We start from the raw sequence: 7,308 nt of genomic DNA, 5'->3' as shown, positions 1-7,308 counted from the left end.
CATGTTAAACTTATATTAAAGTTTTTCTTCATTACCCATTTAAGCCGTCTCCAGCCATTATGATGTGCTATATGATATTCTCAGGTTCACTGATTTCTACTAATTGTAATCCTATAGGATCTGCAAGATAAACTATTTTTCAGATATAAATCTCAATTCTCTGACTGTGACTGAGTTGCGAGAAACAGAGTGAAAATAACTTTTACTTATTTCACAAAATGCAGACAATGTGAATGTATTCACAGAGGATAACACTTTCACTGGTAGTTGAGAGCTGTCAGAAAGCTCCGTGAAGATATATATATATATATACACATACAATTAGTAAAAAAATTAAATAATTAGAAATTAGGAATGGAAGCATCAGAAAGTAAGGAAACAAAGTAGGAATTGGGGGGGGGGGATAACATTAAAACACTTGTTGGTGTTTGACATGGTGCAACCTCAAAATGGGTTTGGCCATCGTTCCGCCCATTCCTACTTCTTGCGCTTTTTTAACTTGGTAATTGTTCAAACTAAATAAAAGGTGCATATATAGCTAAATTTCTTTGTTGTAAACTTTGTTTCAGCAATCAAGTACAGATGCATGTTTGTAATCAAATTACGTGACCCTAACGAAATGCATGACATCATAAGGGGGTATTTCATATCGGAAGTCAGACGGGAAGCTCCAATAGTCATACTTTGCTTATGGTAGACATTATAGCTATCTGACTGGTAAGGGGTGGGCCAACATAATAGTATCAAAACCACTGATTTTTGAAATTTTAAAATTTGTTGAGTATTTAGCAAGGATTAGCTCCTGATAAAATTCAATTCAATTGGATCAAAGTTCAAAGTAAAACACGAAGTAGGAATGGGTGTAAAGATGGCCACACCCACTTTGAGGTTGCACCATGTCAAAAACACCAAGAGTTGTAATGTTATCTCGCCCATTCCTACCTTGTTTCCTTACTTTTTGGTGTTCCCATTCTTACTTCCTAATTTATATTTATAAATATTTTACAGTTGTCTCGTAGCTTTTTTGGTACAAAGTCTCAAAGTAATTGTGCTTTAGGCCTATCCTTCTCGTAGCTTTTCTTGGTGCTAAGTCTCAATAGTGACTAGGTTCTAGGTCTATCCTTCTTATAGCTTCTCTAAGAGCTATCTCTTGACATTTCTTGTTTGCTTTTTTATATCTTTGCTATAGTGTTTCTTTCATCTAGCCAGGATGGCAGCCTTTTCTTGGGCTGGATTAATAATTAAGGATTGTTTCGCATATTCAGCATCACTGTTTCCAACTTTATCACTATTTTTACTGTAATACTCTCTTTCCTGAGACAAAGACTTTTCAAGGTTATCAACATAAGTTGTTTTTTTTTTCCTTTTCTTGTCTTGTTTCCTTGAAAGGCATATTTTTAAAATCTCACTGTTTCAAGTACAACCTTAGATTTCAATAGGTCACACTTAGTTTGAAAACAATGCAAAAGTAAATTATATAACTTATCATTCCTGTTTTTATGCCCAGAGCACTGGAGCAAAGCAGTGTCAAACTTCGGCCATGGTAGCGTAGGAAACTCACGTCTTAGGCAGCAACTGCTATGATATAATTGCTTTGTCCAACACAGAACCCTCGAGTAAGATGTATAGAACTGAAAACTTTGCTTTCTAAAGTTATATTATAGTTAAACCTCTATATCTGATAGAGCTGCAGGCTGATCATGTAGTGCATACACATAAGCAATCAAGCATCGACACATGATATGAGAGTGGTTTGTTACTTGGCAATTCCCAGAGTGTGCTCATAATCATAGAATATGTCTACTAGTGTATTGTTAGCTCGTTAGTAGTATTGAAAAATGTTTATAACTTGTTATTACGAAGGTTATAAGTAAAACGAAGAAAAACTATTTTAGCAAAGGTAGCGTAATTCAGTCATGTGCACTTAGATTTGTATTAGGTGAAGGCAGGGAAGAGCTATGTCTTTCCAACAACGTTAATCAGATAGTTAGATTGATAAATTTGTGTTTTTGTGAAATTTTTGTTTTTACACTGTTGACTTTCTCAAGTGCTTTGGTGGCTTATTTCTCATCAGTTGGTTTGTTTACTACTCAACATTGTATGTAAAGTGCATATAAAGTTATGTTTTCATACTGTTTGCAGTATGTTTGAGATTTTAATTTGTATTGCACATCTGGCCTATTCCCACTATTAGTGCTACCGTAATTATTATACACGCAGTTCTCAAATGCTATTATTATCAGAATACGTGCGCTACCTACATCAGTTTTGGTTATTCCAATTGAAAAATAAGGGAGGATGTACCACTTGGCCCGCCAGTGGAAAAGATTACTGCCTACATTCCTATAGTACATTCATCTTTATAAAATTATTTCCCACGAGGAAGCACAAGTGGTTCCATGGGTGAATAATCCAGTATAATAGATAATTAAAGTGAAGGGAAACTATCAACTTCCAAAGTTCTGTTGTTAAAACCAAATACACTTACATGCATGAAAATTTTGAAGAATTGTATGTCAACCTTAGGGTTAAATAAAGTCTTACCGGAATTCTGTATTGGCTTAGTAAAAAACGATGCGATTTAATTTTTTATCAGCGTTATAGGGATGTCATATCACACATATAATACTGCTGGATGTTTTGTATAATGAAACTGTCATCAACACAAGTTTTTGTTTTTACTTGTATTTTTATTAATACTTCAGTTAGTATGGTACTGGAGTAAGCATATCTGTAAGTGGCGATGTCTAGATGTAGATAGTATTAATTTCACTACTAAAAGTACTAATTGTATTATGCTTATTTTTACTTTGGTACGGTTTGTTTGAAGATATATAATGTAAGTTTTGATTATTTAGGTAATATATAGACTTGGTCTTTAAATGTTAAACTCAGAAAGTAGAAGTAAGATAATTGAAAACTCATAAATACACTTAACATCTGAGCGGAAATTGTAAATAATTGTAGTGTGGGTCTCGCGTTAGATATAGTCCCATGCACAATTTGCAGCTAAATAAGTCCTATTTTCTTAAAATATGATATTAATGAAATAATGTAAGCAGCACCTAGTGAGGAATACATTTACAAAAATAATACTCTTTTATACTCGAGTTGTTCATCTAAATTATTAAAAGTGAATGTATAGTCCTATTCCATTTATTGAACTAATGTTTCCTTTTGTTGCCATGGCAATGTTATCAGAAAGATTTACCCTAATATTTTTTGCAATGATTTTAGATAAGATTTTAAAATATGCCAAATAACTTTACTTGAGTTAGGAAAGATAGCATATAATTTATTTTTTGCACCTAAAATACAATGAATGGTGGCATTTAACGTACTTGCACAATTTCAGAATTATTAAAAGAAACGTTTGGAATTGCTGAAGTTACACAAGTGTGATACAAGTTCATAGTTTTGGATTGATTCTTACATATAGAATTCATCCCGTTCCTGTGCATCATATGCATATAAAATATATTCATGGTGATTACCAACATTAGCAATAAAGCAGGTGCATTCCACAGAAGTAAGTTATTAGGTTACAAATTGCCAAAAACCTTTTATATGTTTATTTATAGAATATCCATTTAGTGCTAGTACTCTTTTTCAGATGCAAAGCAGGTGAATTCCGCAGCCTACTTAGAAGTCAAATTATAGTAGACTGCATATTTTAATTTTTTAAGTTACTCGCCGTTATGGCCTAGGCTCAATAAAAATATTCCATATTTGTACTAACTTACCAACTTTCTTATAACTTCCATGTAAAAGTCCAATGGATATGGAATCATAAATTCAAGTAAAATGTTTGGGCACATTTTTTCAGTCTCTGCTAAACTCTAATAAAAGACAAATCTTCTGGCAGATGGCCCAACAAAACAATAGAACTTAACTGCTGTGTTTGTGATATGCAGGCATACTTCATATTATCTACCCCTAATTCAATATGAGTTTTCCAAAAATTTAGTACATTAGGTATATATAGTTCTAACTATAGAAGGTTGGGTAAGGAGGTAGCAAAGTTTCTTTTGTCTTAGTTACCTATTGAATTGGACCATTCAACTAGGGTATCATGAAAAATATTTATGTAAAGTGGAACATTCTATGTAGAGGTGGATATTGATCTTTTCCACTGGCAGATCAAGTGATATTTTACGGATACATCATTCTTTATTTTTCTAACTGAATGGCAAACAGTGATGTATGTAGTAGATGCATCCTTAGAGGTATGACATTATACACTTGTATATAGTGGGTATGCTATCTCACTTAACTCTCTCTCTAAAGGCTAGCAAGTAAAGTTTCAGTTCTTTCTTTAACTAGTAAAATACTTTCCTAAGTTTAGTAATTAAGTAATTCAGAGTTTACTATCTAATAAACATGCTGTCTTTTGGACTTGCCAATTTCGATAAAATTCACGTGTTGAATAAAGACTGTTTTCACTTTTTTACATTGTGTCTAGTCTCTTTCTTTTCTTTGAACTAGGTCGATGTAAAAAAAAAATCAGATTTACTTCGTAATACATTTCTCTCGAAATCTCCTGTTATTTTGTGGATCATACCTGATTACTCTAAGGTAGATAAGATCACCTGATAATACCACAAGTGTACCAAGTAGTTACGTTAACATTTTTCATTCCTATTTGTAACTACTGTGTTCATCTAAAAATATATATTTTGTTATATTAACAAATTTCAAAAATTATGTTGGTTTAATCGACTTATAGATCATGGCATGTGGGAATCACCATGTTTCCTTTGACTAATTTGTACAGAAGAAATACTGTAGAGCAGTGGTTCTCAAACGTTTCAGGCTCGTTTGATTTTTAAAAAAAATACAAATCCAGGCCTAATTTAAAAAAAAAGATAAAACCTAGTAACAAAATTTTATATTTTTAACATTTATCCATTAATGAGAAGGATGTGAATGTTTTTCTGGCACGATTGAAGAATATGTGGTATCATTTTTGTCAATTTGAAGGGAAGAAATACTGGCGAGTCTATGCAGGTAGAGGGTGAGTCTATAAGTGAGGAGATTAGTATGTATATGGACGTGGAAAGCATAGATAGGGATTACTACAAATTTTATGATTTTTCATATTAATTGTGTCCAGTACCACCGACATTAGCTCCACATACCACCAGTGATATTTGTACCAAAGTTTGTTGGATAGTATTCCAGTACAGGAGGAGGCCAATAAAACAGGCAGTAGACCTCTGCCAATAGAAATAGAAACCAAACATGTGTCCTAAGGCCTTAATGCGGGTGGAAGACGCCACAACATAGGGCTAATTTCGACTCATAAAACTTAATGAGGAATTTGCAAAGTTAGTTTTTCAAAAAGAAGAAAGAAAAAGGACCGAATATTTATGCATCATCACACTTTCTCTTCTTACAGTGCCATACCAATATTACCTTGACTATGTGTACTAGTAGCTAAGAGCCACTATCATGACAACACTAACTTGCCTCAATACCCACATGATTAGTTTTAAGCTATTTTTGGAGACCGTAGCATAACCATATTTGCTAATTGCTGTCAGGTTCTCGATCGTCTGATAATACCAAGATTAGTTTTGGGCAATACATTTTTGGAATGGTGATGAATTACGGAAAGCAGTTGAAAAGTTTGAACATTCTGGTCATATAAACGTGTATAAAAGAAACAGTTGTTCTTTAGAAGGTCACAGAAAACCAAAAATCCGATATTGTTAAAACAGCTTACTTCCTACCTTTGGGGTTGTTGACCGCCTATTTAACCTCACACTTTGTAACATGTTAGGGACGTTTTTTTTTTCTCGTCTTGTTTTTTTCTCTTTTAATATGAGATCATATCGACGAATGAAATGATGTAATATTTGTGTTCTGTTCAAGATTTAATGTGTATTAGTTTAAATAACTGCCATATTTAAGGGTGTGTGTTTTAAGACGTTTGTGAGACATACTATGAATCCTTTTATCATGACACATGTTTGTTTGTTGTTGTTTTTTTTAATTTTGCGCAAAACTAATCGAGGACTATCTGCGCTAGCCGTTCCTAATTTTGAAGCGATAGAATAGCAGGAAAACAACTAGTCAACACCAACTACTTCCATATTTTGAGCTAAACATTACTAATGAAAAGTAGGATTGACCGTGACATAATAACGCACAAACACGGATGAAAGGTCGAGCACGTTTGGTGACGGAATTTGAACCAGTGACTGCTAAGTTGTGAATCGAGCACCCTAACCACCAGACCATGTCAGGCCGATAACAATTAATTAGCTCAGGGAGATTCTGGAGAGGCATGTCTAGGTACTTGAAATTGTTTGCAGTAAACACAGGAAGAAACATATCGTACATTATTCCATATTCGATTCAGTATTTACATTTGGAGTTTATAAAATAGGCATAACATATCAACACGTTTACCAATCAGAAAATAAGTGATTCAATGAAAATATGTTCAGTTGCTTTGTAAACGAAATTTTGAATGTTAGACATAAATGTAAAGATGGTGGTTTGAATATCTGTGATACAATAAACTAATAGCACTAATTACTTAAATAACTTTGTGTAGGTTTGCAACAGTTTTCTTTTATCTACGCTTAAGCTCAGATGGACTAGTTGTTTGATAAAGTAACTTATATATGTTTGTTACCTCAACATCAGTATTGATAGTGTTGCGTATGTGGTCGTTTGTTAATTTCCCGTAAAACTTCTTTCCGAAGAACTTCAGCGATACACGTCCTATCTTAAATAAAACTAGTTAATTCTTTCTCAATACAACTTTGCAATACACAGAATTTCCACGATCACTTTAACTTCAACACACGCTATAATTCACAACGATTCACGCATTTTACATACGGTTTGACTCGACTATCTGTCCCTATCAGTCTATCTGCAATTATCCCACCGCTTTATTTGCCGGCTTATATACAAAAATAGAGGGGGTCTGGCAAACACTAGAGTTGCCAGGAACAGTCATGATCTTTCTAGAAACTCCAGCACTCATGCTTCCAGCATCACATGACTTCTGCTTCGTAACACTGTCCCTTCCTTAGTACTATTTGTCCCGAATAATAGCCACTTACATTAAACAAATAGATAATTAACAATAACTTAATTAAATGTACAGAAGTTACAAACACAAAATTAAAATTCAACAAAGTCTCTTGATTGTACGGGACGTATCTTCTTCCGTACTGGTCTCCGTCTCGTTGGCTTCTGCTTCACGTGTGGTTCATCTGCTCCATCAGGAAATGTCCTATTATCGGTGATAGTCACATCAGTGGTGGTAACTTCATCAAGGACTTCACTGTT

At 33.7% G+C, this 7,308-nt stretch overlaps 1 protein-coding gene across 1 annotated transcript in view; it reads left to right on the top strand.

Annotated features, from left to right (window-relative positions):
- LOC106457830 (sodium channel protein para-like) overlaps positions 1–7,308 on the top strand; it is a 95,795-nt gene that overhangs the window by 82,902 nt on the left and 5,585 nt on the right. The window lies entirely within an intron of this gene.

This window comes from Limulus polyphemus, unplaced genomic scaffold (assembly GCF_000517525.1).
Source record: "Limulus polyphemus unplaced genomic scaffold, Limulus_polyphemus-2.1.2 Scaffold379, whole genome shotgun sequence".
Lineage (NCBI taxonomy): Eukaryota > Metazoa > Arthropoda > Merostomata > Xiphosura > Limulidae > Limulus > Limulus polyphemus.
The sequence above is the reverse complement of the archived record's forward strand: the minus strand, read 5'-3'. Positions and strand labels throughout refer to the sequence as shown.